Source organism: Mus musculus, chromosome 17 (assembly GCF_000001635.26).
Source record: "Mus musculus strain C57BL/6J chromosome 17, GRCm38.p6 C57BL/6J".
Taxonomy (NCBI): Eukaryota; Metazoa; Chordata; class Mammalia; order Rodentia; family Muridae; genus Mus; species Mus musculus.
Genome location: NC_000083.6, coordinates 17,905,881 through 17,928,047, shown reverse-complemented (window position 1 = coordinate 17,928,047; position 22,167 = coordinate 17,905,881). Strand labels below are relative to the sequence as shown.

At 42.1% G+C, this 22,167-nt stretch overlaps 4 pseudogenes; 2 read left to right on the top strand and 2 right to left on the bottom strand.

Annotated features, from left to right (window-relative positions):
• Positions 6,568 to 7,790, bottom strand: Gm5966 (predicted gene 5966; annotated as a pseudogene).
• On the bottom strand, positions 15,035 to 17,476 carry Gm9481 (predicted gene 9481; annotated as a pseudogene).
• Gm7535 (predicted gene 7535) lies at positions 15,323 to 17,006 on the top strand (annotated as a pseudogene).
• On the top strand, positions 20,776 to 21,653 carry Gm7531 (predicted gene 7531; annotated as a pseudogene).

The window sequence follows — 22,167 nt, the reverse complement described above, 5'->3', positions numbered from 1 at the left end:
CACTCATACACACACAAATTTTGTTTAGGCCCTACCACCCATGTCAATCAACTCCCCAAGTATTTGTGCATCTTTACATACATACACACATACCTAACACAGAATATAACAAACAGAATATATATCCATATATATATATATATATATATATATATATATATATATATATATACACACATATATACATATATATAATTTACAAGTTAAAAATTATAAGTTTAAAATCAGTGGATGGAGCTGAGCCCCAAATACCACACATATGTATTTGGATGGAAGTATGAATGCATGGATGGATTCATGGATGGATAGATGGATGGATTCATGGATGGGTGGATAGATAGATGGTGGAGTGCTCCCAAGCCATCACTTAATTTTTTTCTATAACTTTCTATAGAAAAAAAAGTTTTTAGAAAATTACTTCATAGATAAAATGTTACACAAAAGGGGAGTTTAAAAAGGGATGTTGATAGTAAGTTTAAAGCAGTCTTTCATTCTATAAGTTAATCCATTATAAGTTCAAAGCAACAGCTTTGCATTGGTTCATTTTATCACAGAGTACACGTGTGGTTTATCCTTGGATCTTACCTACAAAGAATGCTTTCCTTGATCACAAATTTGTCCCAAGCCTATTTCTCTTTATATTGTAGTTGTGAAAGCTCATTGTATTCATTACTATACAGCCTTTACATTATATTTTATGAGGGATAGGCACATTCTATTCTTGATTCTAACCAGCATTATATCTTTCTGGAAAAACAACTAAAACCATTTCTTAAATCTTTCTTCCAGAAATTCTTTCAATCACATCAGGAATTCCCGAAAATAATTTATTCCTCTAAACAGTATTAACTCATAAAGGTTCATATTTATGTGGATCTGCAGGAAATTTGCTCTATTGGGTTGACTAATGACCAGGAATCCATAGACCCTGTAACAGGAACAGGAAAGTCATATCAGCTACAAGAAGCCATCCTGAGACGAAGACCCTTGATACTTTGTCACTCAGGGCTCATTCATTGCAGACTCTGTAAAAATAGTGGACCATCTCCAGGAAAGTCATGTGAGAACCTTAGCATCTCCTTAGATGGCTCCTGACATTCTATACCATCCTTGAACTATTGGGATGTACAATAAGGCCAGTCTTGATTATCCAAAGCTGCAGGATCTCCCTGGTACAAAAGGTGATGAGAACAACATAAGACACAGAAAGAGTACTGCTGAGGATCCAATGTTAACATTGTCACAAATGCTAGAGATATCAGAACAGAACAATGAATTATAGCAATGAGCATTAGCACGATATGCATGAACAGAGATATACCATGGGACACACTGACATAAAACAGCTTGCACAATGAGATGATTTTTATGTTTTGTTTGTTTTCATTGGTCTGGTTCTGTTTCTTTGTATGTGTGGGTGTTTTCCCCCTTGTGGGCGTTGCAAGGGTGGAGCACAGATACAACAGGATGAGTAGATGAGCAGCCTAGGGTGCATGTTGCGAATTCACAAAGAATAATAAAAAGTTTTTTAAAATACAAAGACAAGCATCCCTGGCATGGCTTGCTCTAGGATTTTTTGATTTGTCTTACATGCAGATGCAAATCAACTTACTGGATACTGTGTGCCATCTTATGGCTGTTCAGACACAAAACACTGAAACAGAAGTCATTCAGCTCAAAAGAGTTCAAGGGAGAAAAACTGTTCAAGAAAGAAGGTTATACTGCTAGGAATGACAAAATTATAAAAAGTAGCAATAGAGGAAGAAGGAATGAGAGAAAATAGATTAGTGAACTGGTTATATATGTGGGTGGGAACATTATTTCCTTTAGCCAAAGACCACTAAACCAACGGAGAATAAGTTCCTGGGGATGGGAAGTGAGTATTGTAGTAGTGGATACATAGAGCTAAGGGTCATCTCTTTCCCCCTTCAGTCCTCAACCTATCATTACTTCATATAGGCAGTATCACAAAGTAGATGCATACACAAATTCTCAATGGACTTTTCTCTAGTCCAGAAAATTACTGACGACATCTATGTGATGCCATATCTGATTCTCTAACAGGCCAACCCACCCATCTCATAAATGATGAAATGTATACCTGTCCAATAATTTCCAGTGTGGGCCCATCAACACATTTTATTTGCTAGAAATGGATTGCTTACAAGAAGAAATTATGGATAATTCATGTGTCAACGGTTTGTCAGCAGCTTCATATGTCTATAAAGAAAAACCACACCCAGTCTCAGCTAATAACAAGGTCCAGACCTCAATATTAACGATCTAATCCTTTGGCTTTATCTTCCAAAACTTATCCTGAGATAGCAATTTCATTTGATAGATAGCACACTTGTCAATAATAACTATTTAAGAGCTGAAGAGATGGTGTGTTAGTGAAAATCACTTGCTGCTTTTGCAGAGGGTCTGGGTTCTGTTCCCACCATACATATGAGAGTTCACTCCCACCTACAACACAAGTGTTCTGGCTTCCACAGACACCAGGCACTTGTATGCTTGCATATATACATGCAGACACACAAATTACAGATAACAAGTAAAATGAAATAAAGTAACTGTTTGGTGAGCATTGGTATGAAATTTGAGAAGGTTCCTGGTAGACCCTGGTAGAGTAGAGGGAAAGAAAACTGGGCTTTTGTTGCTGAATCAGAGGTTTTCCTTCCTCTCTGTCTCAATATGTCTCAAAACCTTTTTCTACCCAAGCCACACCTTAGATGGCTTGGCCTGATTAAGAAGTATTGATTTACCTGATACAGGATATGTAGTTGGGTTGAGGGGGTAGAAATGGAAGGAATTTTTTTTAACCATTAATGCTACCAAATACTTCTGTGAAACTGCTTTGTCAGAAAAACAAAATATTAAAATTGAACTTGGCGCCACCTACTTACTGCCTCAAAACAACAGTAGGGTGTACAGGGCTTTGCACAAAATTCTTGAAACAGGAGGCTTTCTCTGAAGGGTTATGTAGGCTACTGAACTTCATCCCAAACTCTCCTTTCAGGGACAACTACACCAGATCCTTGTAAAACTTTCCACCTCCTCTGGAGTGTGGATTACATTCTTCTTGAAGGTAGTGTTGACTAAACTGCTGACAGGAGATTCTGGATACAGACAAAGAGTGTTAACATGAATGGAGCTAATCTGGGTGTGACTAGGAGAATACTTTTGTTTCTACAGCAGACTTTATATTTGTGGTTGTTGTTGCTGTGGCAGTCTTGGTGAACTGAGACTGACATAAAACCCTTCTCCTAACTCTATCTACTGACTCTTAAGTTCAGTGATAACTTTGATTATCTGCTTTACTCTCATCATGCTACCAGACACCTCCAGGACAGTCTTTGGATTCATGAATGAAACACACAACACACACACATGTCAGTTAATTTTTGACAGGCTACAACTAGCTCAAAGTCTGGGCATTCCTAAACCTTCCCCTACTAGAAAATACTCCCCTCCGGTACTCTTAAGGCACCTAAACCTCCCTCTGCTACTCAAAGCCCAATCGAGTAAGTGGCCGGTTACCTGAATTCTTACATGGAAGGTTGACATTCTCTCCTGCAGCTCCTATGTCCCATCCTTCATCCCTGAATCATAGTTATTCTCTGCCTCCTTCCCTCTCTTCCAGAATCTTACCAGAGCAAATCCAAAGGACCATCCTCAGTCTACCTCTCCAGCCATTGGACATTGGCTATTTATTGGTCAATCAAAACCAATTGGGGACAAGTACCTTCAGCTGTTGGAAATCTAGATCCCCAGTTTGGGAGGGCCAAATTAAATCAAAGTATTAGGACTGATACCCAACACCTGTAATGACTGGCTGGTTTTATACAGTAGTAGGAATTGATCCAAGGACGTCATACACGCTGAGCAATCAGTAACCTCACCAATAGCTGGGGGGAAAAAAAGGTTAAGAGAGAAAAGGAAAGTGACCTTCTTCGAGACAGTGTTTTCCCTGCAGCATCTGTGGTGCCTCAGCCTCTTAGAAACCATCACTCTGGTGGAATAAGGAGCTGTGCAAGAGACAGAAGAGTTGGGTGGGGGGAGCCCAGCAGCAGGGCAAGATGATGACTCTTTGGGCAGGCTTTCTTTAAAAAGACTTAATGCTTGTAGTTGAAATGACAAGCCAACCCTAAATTTCCCTTCTGAAGTGATAGGGATTTCCTGGATTTATCAGTCACATTTCCTTGTGCAGCCGCATTTAGGAATACAGCAAGGGGCACTAAAGAGAAAAAAACAACAAACAACAACAACATTTCTAAGTTGTCTCCATGACGTCACAGTGCTGAGCAGCAGGATTGACTTATGTCCTTGCTGTGTGCTTGGACAACCACAAGCAAGCGCACAGCATCCAGTAAGTTGCTTTGTATCTACTCAGAAAACAAAAGACTCTGGAGCCAGCCATGCCAGAAGCTTCAGTTTTCTGTGTTTGACAATTCCATCTCCTACTAGATTCAAGTAGAACTTCTGCTTCTAAATGAATGCATTCTCTTTATTAAAGTACCCTGAATCCAGACAAGAGGAAGGAAAAGGGACTCAAGTTTAACATATCTACTTTTTATAAACACTTATACATAAGTATTCCACTCATCATCATGTATCCAAAGAAGTCTATAGCTTAGTATAGACACTTTTTCATCTGTGCTTATTGCTGCTGTATTCACAATAGCAAATAAATGAATTCATCCTATCTATATGTAACAACAATTAATCTTAAAAACAGGCCATGGATATGAAAAAAACAAGGATTGTATGGAAAGATTTGAATAGAGGAAGGTGAAGAAGTAAGTGATATGATTATGTTATAATTTCAAACAATCAAGAGAGAGAAGAAAATGTGTGGAAGGAACAGTAGAGATATACAAGGGATAGAGGGTACATGCACACACAAACATACTTACATACACACACACACACACAGACAAACAAAATGGTTAAACAAAATAATTTTCTTTCTTACTGACCCTTCCTCACTATCAAAACACAGACTTGAAACTTCCTTATTTTTTGAGATTTTGGAGGTCTTTACTACAGCAGTTCCATTACTCTGACCTACAGTATTTCTTAATAGTGGAGAGTCTCATCTTGGTTTTAACATTTGTACTAAAGTAATGGCCCAGGGTGGGGTGGGGCTGGGGTGGATAACATAAGCTATTTCTTTATCGGCATTTCCAATCCCAAAGACAAACCCTGTGCTTGACTCTCACTTTGGAGAACCAATGAGTTTATTGAGCTGCTTCACAAACAGGTGATGGGTTGTTTACATAATTAGAGACACTCTTTCCACACACAACCTCATCTAAAAAGCCTCCTCAGCAAGGCTGAGAAATCCCCAGTGCTGCATAGATAGAGCCCAGGTTCTAGTTCTCCTAGGCCTCTATATATTCTATCCTGTTCCTAAGCCAGGTGAAGAGGTGCCACACAGCAGAGGAGACTGGATACTCAAAAAAGAATCATGTAACTTACTTTGTCCCTCTAGGAGGGGTCTGAACCAACAACAAACCCAGCTGGGATGCTCTTATGTACATGGAGATGCTAAACTCTCCAAAATGGCAGTTGCTTGTCTCAGAGATCATTAGTGCCAAGATTCTGAGTGATGTATATTGTGGTCATATAAACCAAAGACCTGAAGACATTATTGAATATTTTCTACTACCTGTTTTCCTTATTCCTTTATCTTGTTTATATTGTAATTCATTGATTTGGATTTAAAAATCATGTACATGTGTACATTGATGGTTTGAACAACTTGCCTCCCTTTCTCATTTAATCTCATTCCTGTTCATCGCCTTTGTCTGCCAAGGCAGGCTTACTTATACACACACACACACACACACACACACACACACACACTACACATACCACACACATATGCACACAACCACACAATACACATATCATAAACACACACCAGAGATACACATTACACATGAACACACACCAAGCACCACATACACACACATGTGTATGATTCTGTGTTTCTATAAAAAATTTAAGAACCATAATTAAAAGATAACTTATAATAGGTGTGTCCCATTTAGTTTATTTATTGTGACCATCTCCAGTTATATCTGTTTCATGGCAAACCACAGCACTTTGTTTTGGGGACTGGACTAGAACTATTCTCTCACGCTCCTGTCTGACACATGCTATGATTATAGGCATGCCCAGCAAAAACTTACCTGTTAATTATAAAATAATTTTAATTTTATTTTATATTTAGTTATTTGTTTGTGCGCAGACAGAATAAAGTGTTTACTGAGTCCAGTGCCATTGAATCCTCTAGAGATAGAATTACTATCAATTATAATTTGGGTACTGTTAGTAGTTGAAACTAAACCCAGGTATTCTACTAAAGCAAATATTTTGTTAACCAATCAGACATCATCTCAGCCTATGAAATAGAATAATTTAATTTTAATATTTACTATCTTGTATAAACCTTGTGAGAATGCATTACTCTTTTCCTCTCATGTAGTGCATTGCTGAATTAGTTTTACCTACATTAGTTTTATTCAGGATATACAGGCTTAGTTTAAAAAAAACAACAATATTGACTTTTATTGCATTTCCCACATTCAGTGGACACAGAAGTTTTTTGGTTTTGGTTTTTTGTTTTCAGATTTAAAAATGCTATAGGACACAACATAAGGTAAGACAAAAGTAGAATGGGACTGAAGTGGGATGAAAAGCATCCCTCATCCCTATCTTCATGTAGTCTTCATCTCATGTCTGCAGGAGATGAAGTAGTACTGGTGCCCATATTAATGGTTTAACCAGAGTCTTCACTTAGGGCTCTCTCAAGACTGGAAGGCAGGGAATGGATCAGTCTCTGTCAAAAGTCCTGGCCCATTAAAACATGGAGCATGGGATTGAGACAACTATTGAAGTAGGTCAATGAACTTGTTGGATTAACAAACATGTCAAGAATTTTATAACTACCACTAAACAATGTCTCTTTAAACCAGACTGTGCCCAAAAGGGCCACCAGCTGAAAGGGTAACCAGCAGATAAAGAAGGAAGCCACAACTGCTGTAAAGACTCGTAAAGGACGGCTGGAATTAACAAGGCTTCTTCTGTTGATCTTAACAGCAATGAGTCCATAGCAATGGCAACAATGGACATGGGCATGCTGAAACCAATAAGGAACCTGATGATCCCTCTAGTTGTTACAAAAGTGATAGCTGTGTTCAACTTTTCTTCATCAGTTTGAGCCCAGGAACCAAAGTTGAATGTACAATACACATCTCCTCCAGGAATTCTAACAGTAGTCAAGAAAATAAAAATGGGCAAAGTGAGAATCAGAGCAAAAATCCAGGGCCCAACAACCACCTTCCTAGCCAGGCTCACAGTGCGGTGGTTCTGAGCCCAGACTGGATGCAGGACACAAATGCATCGGTCCAAGGCAATGAGAGCAATCAAGAAGACACTTCCAAACAGGTTTACATCTACCACAATGTGAACTAATTTACACAGGAACCAGCCAAAAGGCCATTTTTCTTTCATAGCCATTTCAACAAGAAGGAATGGTAGAGTCGCTGTGAAAGAAAAGTCAGCCAATGCTAGATTCAGATACCAGATAGTGGTGACAGTGTATGGCATCTGGAATCCAGCTACCCAAATCACTAGTCCATTGCCCAGCACACCAAGGAAGAAAGTGATGGAGACAACCACCATTGAGAGGATCCACAGAACTCTGGAGATGGTAGAATCATAAACCACCACTTCTGATCCATTCAGATGGATGGAGTAGTTGGTTTCCATTTTGTCTGCACCTGAAAGTTTTCAAAAAACAACCATTTCTCAGATATTTGACTCAATTATTTAGAATGTACACCACCTACCACTACAGGAGAGCCATTTTAGCAATAATGTTCCAAAACTAACACTTTACTGCATGCCTTTCTGGGGTAACATAGCTCTCCACATTTGTCACAATCTTAAAACTTTTACTGCTTTTAAACTAATTGCAAAAAAATAATAAGCCCCCATGTCTCAACAGTGATACTGTACTGAAAGTGAACAGACAGCAAAATATAAGTGAAAGGAGTTTAGCACTTCAAGAAAATCAATGGACTTAGTAGATCATCTTTCATCAGTTGTCATGTTCACAAAAGAAATAATTCAGTAGAGAGATTTGAAAAGATTAATCAGAAAGCTTGTATACCAAAGAATGAGTTGTACACTCCAGAGAGAAAGAGTAAAAGACCCAGAGAGAAAGAAAAACAGACACACAGACATACAGAGGCAGACAGACAGACAGACAGACAGACAGACAGACAGGAGATACTTGATGGGATAAACCATAGAATGAGTAGCAGCCCAATGGACTGTGCATTGTAGATTTCAAGGGCATTTTTGTAATTATATATGAGGTGAGCGGTATACATATGGAAGGAACTAAGGTGACCCTTTATGGTTCAATCTTGTGGAAGACCAAATGCTGTTTTAGAGTATTGATCTTCTTGAAATTTTGCAATGAAAGAGATTAAAACCACTGCAGTTCCAAGGATATCACAACAAAACTAAGGGCACATGCAGACCTTTTGGTAATGTATAAGTGTGGTTACTGGTGATACTTGTTGGTGCCTTGGTTTCTTATCTAAAACAAAGAGAATGTTAAAACATGAAGGAACATTCTATACACGGCTGAACAGGGGAACAGGTAGGTACCATCTCTATATTCAATTCAGTGCCTGTTAGAGGTGAAGTTTGTTACACCTTGGTATACATTACTGCACATTTTACTGTTATGTGGGTTAAAGGGTGAATTTTAGTGGAGTTTGTGGTCTTCTCCTGAAAGATCATGCATTCTATACTTAATGTGCTTGGAATTCTGAGTGGTATATAGAAATTTTAAAAGGCTCGTCATTTCTTGTTTGTTTTTTTTTTTAACTAGAATGAGATTAAGAGAAAATATGACCCTGAAAGCTATATAAATGGACAGACTTTAATCTAGTTAGATCTGAGTCCTCCTAACACACCACATGTGACAGATGTTGCTGAATGTGCCCTGTGACCTCTACACCAGAATCTGGTCACTTGCTTTCTGCTAAACAAATCACAATTTTGTTCACTGAAGTTCTCTCTCCATCTACTTTTAAATGCAAATCCTGACCAGCACAGAGAGTATTTTGAATCTTCACTGCTTCCTAAGATAGTTCTGGAGCCATGCCCACAGGACATGATTCTGGATGATAACACAATGGGGGAAGACCTCAGGGAACTTCTTGATTTCTTTTCTAACTTCTGGAGAACGAAAAGCTTGAAATCTATTCAAGTTCAAGAAAGTAGATATATTTTCTTATTCTATAGTATGGGTGCTACAAAATCTACATACAGACTATCTTTTCAGATTTATTTATAGGCCTGTGGTTGTTTTATCAGTAAGGTAGTGCTTTTCTAGAATCTTCTCTGAGGGAATGGGACAGAGCTCAAAGGTAAAACATCTACTTGCCAATAGTCCCCCATTGAAGACATGAGGCTTGGGCTTAATGGTAGCATACTTATATAGTATGCAAACAACTTTAGGTTTTATCTCCAGTGATATAATTAAATAAAAGTGTAGAAAGAAACTATATCATTTATTAATCGTACCTCAAACTGTACTTGCATAAAATATAAGGTAATTTTGCACCAGTATAGACGTCCTAGGCTTATCAATCTATCTTTAGAAAGGAATACTAATACTAAGCACTTCTTTGATTGATTGGTTGGATGGTGGATGTGCAATTGAGAAAGGGTTAGCTATGTATCTCAGCTGACCTCATAAACCTAACCTTCTGCTTCATCTTTCAGGGTGCTGAAATTATAAAGGCATGGTAGAAGACATCAGTTCACAAAATTGCTCTTTGTTGTAATGATTTTGTTAGTCTATCATGGATTTTCTGGGGTTAGTAGACATGTGTCATATTTCACCAGGAAAAGTCACACAACACACACCCATAAGTTGCTCACCTGTAATTCTCATGTCAATATTGAGAGACAGAAACATCTCTGTTTTATCAAGCCAAAACCATATTCTAAGAATTTTGGTATGGTTTTGGTTTTGGTTTTGGTTTTGGTTTTGGTTTTGGTTTTGGTTTTGGTTTTGGTTTTGGTTTTGGTTTTGGTTTTGGTTTTGGTTTTATCAATAGTGACAAGCATTGGAACCCTAGTTTAACTAATTCCAGATCTTCAAAACTTGAGTCACTAATGTGCCTCATTTGTCATGAATCTTCCACATTAGCTGACTATTCCCCCATCACCATGCAATGGTGATTTCTCTCCTTAGTTTCTCATAGCAGTTCCTTTTCTTTTTTATCACTCATCCTTTTCACTAAGGTCCTAACCAGGATATTGTGATATGTTTGTCAAGATTTCTCAACCCTAGCACTGTTGACATCTGTCAGTACTTAATCGTGTTTGGGTATAGTGGAGTCCTGTACACCACAGGATGTGTAGCAGCTCTTTGACCTCAAATAGTAGATTCTGGAACCAACTCTTGTTCAGCTATGATAATGACTATATCTATAGATGACAAATATCCTCTGGATGACATAATGACCCTCAGTTGATAACCCCTCCTATAGTATAAAAAATAGAAAGGAATACTAATACTTAGCACTTCTTTGGTTGATTGGTTGATGTGCAATTGAGAAAGGGTCTACAATCAGATTAATATTCTTTTTATTTTCTGTATGTATGATCCACATGGTTACACCTGTGCACACCCATGCTTCTTCTCTTGTACATGTGTATGTCACAAGCCAATGGGTGTTGTTTCAGTTGACCTTCCACCTTATTTGCAAATATATGGTCTCTTACTGTAGATGAGCCTTATAGATCTGACAGTTTACTGTCTGGTGAACTCCAGTATAATGTGAATTTGGGGTTCGTTTAATTTTAGATGTGTGATATGTGGCAACTTCAGATTGTCCACAGCCATTAATTGAAATTGTCTGGAGTCCCAGGATAGGCTGTGGGATTTTTTGCCCGCTGCTGATAGTCTGGAGACTCTAAAGAGGAAATAAATGTCAGATCCCCTAGAGGGGCTGGAGGAGCTCCAAAGAAGTAGAGGTTGCCTGCCACTCCCCGCTAGTGCATTTTCTATTGCTGAATTGCTGAACTGCTGGATTGCTGATTTGCTAGACTGCTGGATATTCTAAAGATAAAGATTGAATGTGCCCAAAGAAACCCAATACCCATAATCAGCAAGCAGTAGCTTATAGCAGTCTATGACAATTTCCCCTCTAATATTCTTTCTTTCATAATGATTTGGTGTTGGAAGGGATTATGCTGCAATAAGGATTAGAAGGGAGATGGAGGTATGAGAACCCAATAAAATTAATTTGAAAAATAATATACCAACAACAAAGATCTGTTCACATGCCTGACTCCCTAGCACTACCTAAGAGTTGGGTGTGGTGCCTAGTTCATTTGGGTTTAATTTGTTTTGTTTTGTTTCCTTTTCTTTTATTTTGCTTCGTGTAGGTACTTGGGATCCAAGCGAAGATCCTGTAGTCACTTTTCTCAATAAGTCCTGATGAATCTGTTTTCTAGGCATATCTCTAATGCTGCTAGTGTCATTTCTTTGACTTTCAATTTCTTCATTAGCTGACTAAGAATGGTTTTCTGATGAATACTTCAAGTAAGGAGAAAATGTCAATAATCACAAAACTTTTCCTGTTGGATGAGGTGGGTCTTTCATAAATGTTAACTCTGTCTTCACCATGCTCTGTACTGTGTTCTAAGGCTTACTTGTGAGTGATATATTGTAGAACTTTGCATTTTAGAGAAGAACATGTTTCTGTGGCTGATGATGTACGTCAGCTGGGAAAGTACTTGACTAGCATGTACTTACCTCTGGGATTGATCCACAGCACTGCATAAAACTGAGTGTGATGGTATGTATCTTTAATTCATGTGAACATGAGAATCAAAAGTTCTAGATCATCTTTGACTGTATATTGGGTTCAAGAGCTACCCAGAGAAGAGCTACATATAAGAACATGATTGTGATAATAAAAACTGATTTTTTGGACATTGCCAAAACTTGAACAAGTTCATTACGAGTTTACAACTTATCCTAATGGCTCTTGCTAATTAGATCCTACTGAGTAATGTAAAGCATTATGTGCATCCTGAGATATTGTGAATATTGAATAATATGACTTATAATGAACATAACCATTGCACGATTGAATATTAAGCTCCTAGTCGGAATAAGGTAAGGTCACCATTTGACCCCAGCCAAGCTCTTAACCCTATCCCACTATATGTACCTGACTGAATACAGGTTTTCTTCCTCCCTCCTCCAAAGACCCTAAACGCCACTTAGAAGATACAATATCCTCCAAAGACCTAAAATCATTGATATAAAATTTTTGGCACAGCAAGAGAAGACAATGGAGTGGTTTGAATAGAAAATGCCCCCATAGACTCATGTGTTTGAATGCCTGGCTCATAGGAAGTGGCACTATTAGAAATTATGGACTTGATGGCATAGGTCTGAGAAAGTGGTTCGCTGTGGATGTGGACTTTGAGGTCTTATATATGCTCAAGCTACATTCAGTATCACACTCTCTTGCTGCTGCCTGTAGATGAAGAGGTAGGATTCCATCTCCTCCAGCACCATGTCTGCCTGCATAGCCCCATGCTTGCCACCAGGACAATAAAGGACTAAACCACTGGAACAGAATGTCAGCCCAAATTAAATGTTTTCCTTTATAAGAGTTGCTATGGGCATGGTGTCTCCTCATAGCAATATAAAACCCTAACTAAGACATAAAATAAAAGGTAGAAAGACAAATAGGCTAAAGGTCAATCACTCTTTTGTGCAAGTCAGGATCTACGAGTCACAGAAGAAATCATGTGCTGCTTAGAATGGCCTGTGTATGGTGAAACCGAAACATATGCCAATTATCCCATTATAGTTATCTTAGGACACACATCCCCATTTTATAACTAGTGAAACCATGGCTCTGAAGAAGTGACTTTCAGAAGCAGAACATTTTTGCTAACTCTCTCTACTATTTACCATGTTCATTTCCTAATAATATGTGCATACATACTCCAGGCTAGAAAGATGGCTCACTAATAAGGCACTTGCCATCCAATAAGGACCTGAGTTCAGATCTACAGCACCCATAGCAAAATAAGGCATGGTGGCATACATCTACAAGTTCAGTTGTGGAACAGGACAGAGACAGGATAATCTGTGAAATATCCTTGCCTGACTATCCAGTCCAATAATAAGTTACAGTCTTAGAAAGACGCTTTGACCAAATAAAAATTTAAAACACGTAGAATAACAGAGTTAGGAGTTTAAGTTTTGTACTCAACTTCATAAATATAAACACACACACAAAACACACATAGTAAACTGATTATTCTCTCCTTTTGATGGCTTCTCAAATTATAATCACTTTATCTGACATTTTCAGAGTTCTTTAAAAGAAAAAGATATCAATTTCTGGATTTTTTTTTTCTGTACCAGCTGCCATCTCTCCATGCTGCTGTGTGTACCACTACCCGAAGAGCAAGAGTTGTCGTTCATTTCAAGTGGCCTCTCCACACACTCTGGCTCAGTATATGTCTCACACCCTCCCAGAAATTCAACTCTTGAGTTTTTAATTTCTGTTGTCTTCCAAGCTAAGGGAAAGAACAAACAAAACAATAATAACAACAACAAACAAACAAACAATAACACCAGGATATACTTTCTAGTAGAGCATTCTCATTAACATATGAATTATCATGTTGCCTCCCTTCAAGACCCAAACATGGTCCTCACACCAAAAATCCCAACTGTTATTTGAGGCTGTGATGAGAACTGCATATTCAAGGCTTGATTCCAATACAGGAAGAGTTCCAGTTTGATTATTTCCTGGGATCATTTCTATACAATAAAAAGTAAAGGGGGATTGAAAAAACTACTCAGAACATAACATCATTGTCTGCTCTTCCTGCGGACCTCAGTTCTGTTCTCAGTACTGCCATGTAGGCTTAGATCTGTAAATTCAATGCCAGGAGATCCAATGGTCTTTGCTGACTTTCTTATGCACCTTGCAAGCACAGGGAAAACAGACACACATTTGTGGGGGAAAAAAATGAAGAAATCAAAAAGTAAATTGAATGCTGGGGATGTAGTTCAGCATTAGAGCATCATCCTAGAATCATTTAGTAGTAAGGGACAAGAGGTGTGAATCAGTGGTAGATTACTGCCTAGGATCCCCTAGTAAGGGACATGATTAATAGCACAGCATCTAACTAGCATATGAGAAACATTAAATTTAGTTGAGGATGAACTAAAGGGAAAGAAAGGGAAAGGAGAAAAAGAAGGCGATAAGCTTTGTTTCATTAAACAGACTTGTTTCTGTGAAAAAACTCACAGCACAATCTTAGAACCTATAAATATTCTTTATATTTTTCCCACCTCCTATCTTCCAATTAATCCACTCCATATTGTCTTGGGTCTTTGGAACTACTCCAAATTTCCACCTTCATGGATGTGGACTCCAGACAGCCAAACTCAAAGTCCTCAGTTCTTATTCTGATACCTCCCATGGCACAGTACCAATTAAACCCATTCCTTTTTCTGAAATCGCATTAATCTTATGCGTTAGGTTGAAAAAAAAAAGATACATGCAACACATTGTTGGTTACCTTTATTACGCAATGTGTGGACATATAAAAAGCACAAGATTCAGACTCCTCCACTTGACTTTCTAAAGGTATCTTCAACTCAGTTCTGCATGATTGCAAGGCAAGCACTTATACAATGACCCATTTCTCCATACTTTCAAGTGTTTCTGTTCTCCACATATTCTAAGTCAAGAACTCAGCAGCTATTTGGTAAAAGTAAATATGATATTAACCATCTTTTCATGGGATTTTTTTTTTGTACGAGACACTAAAGGCATTTAATAGAAGTGCACTAGGAAGCTGCCCCTACTCTTTGAGACACTCAGAATCCAAGGCTTGGTCAGCACTGTCTCCACTTTGTAGACAAACCTTTGGCCTCTCTCATGGTCTTCTAGCGTGGGAAATTCTTAGGATACAATTGGAACAGCTTGCCTTCCTGTGTGGGCTCGAAGCCATATATCTCCAGGTTATCAGCATCAAAAGTCCCTCTTTAAAGTCTTTTTCAAGACTTCCGGGGCGGGAGCACCAAAATGGTGCCAGAACCAGTAGCAGGTTGAGCCATGGTTCCGGGCTTCTAGTCCCGTTCTAGACATGGAGGATGTGGAGGTGCGCTTTGCTCACCTCTTGCAGCCCATCAGGGATCTCACTAAGAACTGGGAGGTGGACGTGGCAGCACAGCTGGCTGGACCAGATCTGCATTTCTTTTGATGAAGGCAAAACCACAATGAACTTCATTGAGGCAGCACTGTTGATCCAGGGCTCAGCCTGTGTCTACAGTAAGAAGGTGGAGTACCTCTACTCGCTGGTCTACCAGGCTCTCGATTTTATTTCTGGCAAGAGGCGGGCCAAATAGCTCTCCTTAGTTCAGGATGATGGGAGAAAGAAGACTGTCAACTCAGCGACTCCCTGTGAAACAGAGAATGAGTTCCTGTCACTGGACGACTTCCCCGACTCCCTGGCTAATGTGGATCTGAAAAATGATCAGGCATCCGGTGAGCCGTTTATCATACCCCTACTGCCCATGGCCCTGGTGGCCCCTGATGAAGCGGAAAAGAACAGCGGCCCCTTGTATAGCTGTCAGGGTGACGTCTTGGCCAGCCGGAAGGATTTCAGGATGAACACGTGTATTCCTAACCCCTGAGGCTGCTTTATGTTAGATCCAGTGGGAATGTGTCCTGTGAAACCTGTGGTGCCCGTGGTGCCTGTGGTGCCGGTGGAGCCATACCCCATGTCCAGGAGCCAGAAAGATCCCGAGGACGCTGACGAGCAGCCCAAGGAAGTGTCTAGGAACGGGAGTCCTGTTCCTGTACTTGACATCTCCCAAGAGCCAGATGGCCCAGCGCTCAGCGGTGGAGAGGAGGATGCAGAGGATGGAGCAGAGCCCCTGAAGGTTGCTCTAGAGCCTGCAGAGCCCAGGACCTCACAGCAGAGTGCCATCTTGCCAAGGAGATACATGCTAAGGGGCCCCGGAGCCTGCCTCTCGGCTGCAGGAGACCCCAGACCCCTGGCAGAGCCTGGACCCTTTTGACTCCTTAGAATCTAAGGTCCTCCAGAAAGGGAAACCCTATTCTGTGCCACCTGGTGTGGAGGAGGCTCCAGGACAGAAGCACAAGAGGAAGGGTGCCACCAAGTTGCAGAACTTCCACAAGTGGTACAAGGATGCCTATGCTGAACACCCTGACGGCAGGAGGGCTCGGTGGAAGGGCCCAACCTTTGCAGACATGGAAGTCCTGTACTGGAAACACGTGAAAGAACAGCTCGAGACCCTTCAGAAACTGCGGAGACGTAAGATAAACAAGAGATGGCTACCTGGGGCCAAGCAGGATCTGTGGCCTACAGAGGAGGACCTCGGGGTAGCAGATGACTTTCTAGAGCCCGAGGAGTATGTGGAGGAGCCTGCAGGGGTGATGCCCAAAGCAGCTGCTGACCTTGATGCAGAGGCCATGAGATACAAGGAGCTGGTTCGAAGAAATGTGGAACTCTTCATTGCCACCTCCCAGAAGTGTATCCAGGAGACAGAGCTGAGCCAACGCATCAGGGACTGGGAAGATACCATCCAGCCCCTGCTCCAGAAGCAGGAGCAGCATATGCCCTTTGATATCCATATCTATGGGGACCAGTTGGCTTCCCGGTTCCCCCAGCTCAATGAATGGTGTCCCTTTTCAGAGCTTGTAGCAGGGCAGCCTGCTTTTGAGGTGTGCCGCTCCATGCTGGCCTCCTTGCAACTGGCTAATGACTACACAGTGGAGATCACTCAGCAGCCAGGACTGGAGGCAGCTGTGGACACAATGTCTCTAAGACTGCTCACACACCAGCGAGCCCACACCCGCTTCCAGACCTATGCTGCACAATCCATGGCCCAGCCTTGAGTGGACAGCACTGAGGCAGGGCTGAAAAGTAGTATACACCTGGAGGTCTTTGCCCCTAATGTGCTATGGGGCCATTCACTCCAGTGCTGCCTCCTGGTTGGCCTAGCCTAATAAAGTGTTGCTACCCCACCTGTTTAAAAAAAAAAAAAAAAAAAAAAAAAAAAGTCTTTTTCGATAGCGGGTGCAACTGTTTCCTGGAAGAGCTCTTTGGCTGTCAGAGGTGTGTCTATCCCTGCAGGAGCTCGATAATTAACGTAGGGATTGAGCTTGAAGCCCGTCAAGTCCGGGACGACAAATTCTGGAACCATTTCTTTTATTTGCACAAACTGCCTATCAGAAGTATAGATGCTTGTTTTCTTGGCACCCCGACTCTTAGTGAAGGTGCTTGGCCCCCGCTTGCTTGTCCACTTGCTCATCTTGTCCGCTCCCCACACCAGGCTTTGAGTCACAGCAGTCAGGAAACCCATGCTGGGCTCTGAATAAATCAGCTCTGGGCTGAAGGCTCTAGAGCTCGGCCCACAAGCCTCTTCTCCCTTTTGACCTGAGACAGCTCAGACACGGTTTCCCCAGCCTGAGCCATTTAAAACACCGCCAGACCAGTCACTCCTCCCAAGGCAACAGCAAAGTCCTCCCTGCGTTTCCAACCGTAGGCGGGGTCAGACACTCCGTAGCAAGAGCCTTGCCAACTGGTCACCAGGGCGCCCAATGCCCAGCCTCAGCGTAGCAGAGGGGGTGCGGGCCTGGAGGCTAAGCCAATCCACGCAGTCGCGCAGAGCCGGATGTGGATCGAAGGTGACGGTCGGGCTCTAGCCTATGGAGCCGTTGCTCTTAGCTCTCATCAACCCCACGACAGAAGGCTCACAACCGCAGCGCCGGAATCCGGCCGCGGGACTGGTGCGAGCATCATCCGTGCTGCCCTGGGTGCTGGGAGTAGGGACTTGCAGACCCTCCGAGTCACTTTCGACCCTTGGTTTCCCGAACTGTCGAGCTATAGAGGACGGGCCGGTGACCGGCGGTCTACCCCACAGTCTGGCGCGTGGCCAAGTCTACGTGGTTCTCTAGTTAATCATCTTTGCTCCCAACACACGCACCGAGCCTGTGATGTCGTCCACACGCTACCCGCTGTGACTGGGTCTCTTTTCGCCCTTCACCTCTCTCCTTTGATACCGGGTCCTCTGGTCCCTCGCTTGCTCTCCTCTGGGGTAGGGGTGTTACTCCTCGGCTATAACCATCTCCTCTTTCCTCACTGCTTTTGATCGAGACCCCTTCTAGGCTGGGATCTTTGCTGTACTGTGAGACCTCTACACCGCGTTCTTTATCTTTCCCCTTGCCTACATCACCCCGCCCGTGTGAGGCCCACCCTCTAGTTGGTCACGTTTCCCTGTCGATTGCCTCCTTCATCCCTGTTCTGCTTCGCTCTTGGGCCACTTTCTTATCTGACCCTTCATAGGATTTTAGAAAGTGTCCATCACTTTTAACAGCCATTCAAAAAGTAAGTTTCGGTTGCTGGAACACAACTTACCACCAGCTGAGATCTCCATCCTACACGGAACTCTTCGGTTCCTGTGGTGGAATTGAAGTACTTGGCTCTCACTACAGACTTATGGAAACTCTGAGAGGAATGAGAAAGCTGAAACCAATCTTGTGGTAGAAATTCAAAATTTCCTAAGATTCCCAGAACCCAGGCAAATGCGATGCTATTGGAACCATTTTATTTCATTCTATTTTTTATATATGAGTGTTTTTTCTCATAGTGGATATGACATGCATGCCTGGTGTTCTCAAAGCCCAGAAGATAGCACTGGATCCCTACGAACTGAAGTTACAGGTAGTTGTGAGAAACAATGTGGGTGCTGGTAATTGAACCTAGATTTCTGGAAGAACAGCCAGTGCTCTTAAATTCTAAGCCGTCTCTCCAGCCCAAGTAGAGTTCTTAGAAACAAAAGTGTAACTATTCTTCCACCATTGATCTGTGGAAAACGTGAGTTCAGTCGCATCATTTCTTGTCCTGGCATATGTGTTCTTTGGATTTGGTTCTGATTTGACTTTACAAACAGTTGTCAACAGTCTGACATGGGCTTTGGCAACAAAACTCCATTCCTTTACAGCAGAGCTATACCAGTTCTTAACCACTGAGACACCACCCTCCCAGACTCTTCACTCTTTAAAAAATTGAGAAGGAGTTGGGACTAGAAGGATGGCTTTGAGATTAATAGCACTAGATGCTCTTCCAGAGGACCCAAGTTTGATTCCAGTAATCCACATGGTGGCTTGCACCATCTACAACTATAGTTCCCTCTTCTTGCCTTGGCAGGTACCAGACACAAACATAATGCACAAACATAAATAAAGATAAAACACTCATACATTTAAGAATAATTTTTATGCTTTTAAAACATGAAGATGGTTACCTACATAGATGTCTCAATGGCTAACAGCACTTACTGCTCTTGCAGGCGATCCAACTTCATTTCCCAGTACCACCAAACAGGTCACAACTCCCTAAAACTCCAGAACCAAGGAAACTAGATATCTGCTCCTGGCCTCTACAGGAGCATATATACACATGAAGACTGAGATGATCACAAGCACAATGTTGCCCCCATGCTTATTAAACAGTTCTAACAGCACATGTATGGATTTCTTTCCATATGAAAACATTCTTCAAGTCTCTGTGGACAACAACTGGGTGCCCTAGCAACCCAGGTCTTTACTAACTCAGATAAAAGGAGAGAGGACATAGACACTACCATAGATAGAGAAATGTCAAAAATAAACTCATGGTCACATTATTTAGTTTGTGCCACAACATCTCCGTCTCTTGTCTCTGTCTCTGTCTCTCTTCATGTTCTCACCAGTCACTCTCTTATGCTCACATTTTGAAAACAGGTTCCCATGAGCCCAACCTGTCTTTAAACACACTAAGTGGACACCTGAACTTCTGATCCTCTTGTCTCCAACACTTGAGTGCTTAAAATACAGGCATGTACAATCCTCACCGGTTTATACAGACCATCCTGCAGGTTAGACAGTCACTCTGCTAATTGATCTATACCTACAGTCCATACTCATCCTCTTTAATATACTGTGGGAATTGAATAGATTTAAGGTCATCATAGACATAAGAATCACTAAACTAAAGCAGAATGCTTAGTTTGCAAGGGTTGTCACTACAAATCAACACACTCTGGGTGTCTTGAAGTATAGCAACTGATTTTGTCACAGTTCTGGATGCTGGAGGTCCAGGATCACAATATTGGTCGCAGGGGCTTCTCTTTCGCTTACAGGTAGCCATCATCTCCTCTCTGCATCCTCACATACACATTTCAGTAAGCTTACACCACCCTGGTGTTTCTTTCTTTCAAAAAGACAACACTTATATTGGATTAGGACCCCACCCTTATGGCCTCATTTAGCTTTAATTGGTTCTTTAAACACTCTAAATCTGAACAATCACATTCTGATGGATTCTGATGAATTTGGGCTTTAACTGGTGAAAGAATAAGAATCCAGTTTCTGCACAAAGACAAGATTATTTTATAAATTGATGAGAGAACAATCTAGAAGCTGGGGCGGGGGGCTGAAGGGAAAAGTGAACCTATCATGTGCCTTAATTTCCAAACAACATGTGAAAGGAAGACAGTGGTTGGCATGAGCTGCAATGAAAACTTCTACCCAGAGAGCCTGTCATGAGATATTTTATAAGACCTAGATAATAGGGGGCCAGGTCAGTGCATGGTATGGGCACTGTGGGTCGGACGCACTCCTGGCGGCCTACACCAGGTACCTGGCACTGGGAGTGCTGCTTGTGGTGCCGCTGGAATGACCTCAAGAAGCCCAGCTGTGGGCAGAGCTGGGGATGCTGAAAGAACAGCTGCTGCTGCACGTGTGTGGTGGCTCATGCCCTGGAGGCCTTCGTAGAGATTCTGCTGGCGGCTGGACAGCTGGGCCACTCAGAGCTGGCCAATGCCTCGGAACCCGCCAACACTTCAGACCCCGCGTGGGACTTCGCCTCTGTGCTCTTCTTGACCAGCACGCTAGTCAACACCTTGGGCTATGGCTCCAAGACCCCACTGACAGATGCAGGCAAGGCCTTCTCCATCATCGTTGCATCTTTGCCTATCACCATGCTACTAATGACTGCCTCAGTCCAGCGCCTGTCACTGCTTCTTACTCATGCACCCCTCTCCTAGCTGACCCTGTCCTGGGGCTGGCACTCGCAGCGGGCAGCCCGCTGGCACCTGGTGGCCATGGTCATAGTGGCTATATTCTTCCTGATACTGGCTGCGGTCTCCCCCTAACTTGAGGAGGCCTGGAGCCTTCTGGATACTTTCTATTTCTGCTTCATCTCTCTGTCCACCATTGGCCTGGGGGACTATATGTCTGGGGAAGCCCCAGGCCCTCTACAAGATGCTTGTCACAGCACACTTCTTCCTTGGCCTTGTTGCCATGGTACTGGTGTTGCAGATTTTCTGCCCAGTTTCTGACCTCCATGGTCTCACTGAACTCATCTTGCTGCTGGATTCGCACACTGCCAGCTTCAGTCAGGATAAGAATGATCAGGTGGACATTCTGGATGCTCAGACAGATCTGCATCAGCACCTCTCTGCTGCCTCCCATGCTAACTATGTCTCCATCCCCAGGTAGCTGTTGGCCTGGTCACACCTGGCCTGGGCTTTGGGCCGCATGTGACTAGATCAACTGGAATGCCCCGCACACTCTCCAGTCTTTTCACAGAGCTCCACTGGGAGGTGAGGAGTAGCCACTCTGCTCCTATGTCCTCCGATCCTCAGGGCACTGATACAGTCATTTTCTCCTCCTTCCTTTTCTCCCATTTCTTCTCAGACTCTGACCACGTGGGCTTTCTGACCTTGTTGGTGAGAGTGGTGGTTTTTGTGCTTTTTGTTTCTGTTTTGTTCTTGTTTTTCTGTGTCTTGTCCTCTTGCATAGCTCATCTGGCACACCCAGTTCTTCTGGGCTCTAGGCCTGGACTCCATGTCAGCCTCTGTATTAGTGGCTTTGTTTTGGCCAAATGATTTCACCATTCTGAGCCTTGATATCCCTAGCCATAAGATGCAAAGAATATTCAAACTCATCCACAGACCTTCACTTCTGTTATACTTTTCTGTGCTAGGAACACAGTAATAGTAGATGTGGC